General features: G+C 37.9%; 1 protein-coding gene across 1 annotated transcript in view; it reads right to left on the minus strand.

Moving 5' to 3' along the window:
• LOC101863219 (nuclear pore complex protein DDB_G0274915) overlaps positions 1 to 464 on the minus strand; it is a gene marked incomplete in the record, with an annotated part of 47029 nt that overhangs the window by 5206 nt on the left and 41359 nt on the right.

Consider the following 464-nt stretch of genomic DNA (forward strand, 5'->3'; position numbering starts at 1 on the left):
CCCCCCCCCGACTCTATACACCTTAAACCTTTAACAGAATACATCTATTTAGTTCAGTTTTCATTTCTGTTAATGGAAGAGAAAGTGTGATACACTGCAACCTATAGAACGCCAGATGTAGAGATGGTTAGAAGACCGCTGATTAAGGAACGAGTACGATCATTTTTTTTTTCCCCTTGAGTAAAGAGAAGCGAATCTATATAATAACGGCTATTCAGCGTTTGGAAAAATAAATTAGAAAGACGGACAGAAACAAGAGGCCGAAAGAACAGAAGTCAGACAGACCTACCACAGTGACACCCTCCAAACATCCACAGTTGTCAATTTTAGTAAACCAACAACAATGATTGACCAACAAACAAAAACACAGAATGGCAGACGGGGAGACAAATCATGAGACAAACAATAATTATAAAGTACAAATATAGGCTACATCATAAACAAAAGAACTGTGACAAAACCTG

This window comes from Aplysia californica, unplaced genomic scaffold, assembly GCF_000002075.1.
Source record: "Aplysia californica isolate F4 #8 unplaced genomic scaffold, AplCal3.0 scaffold00961, whole genome shotgun sequence".
Classification (NCBI taxonomy): Eukaryota; Metazoa; Mollusca; class Gastropoda; order Aplysiida; family Aplysiidae; genus Aplysia; species Aplysia californica.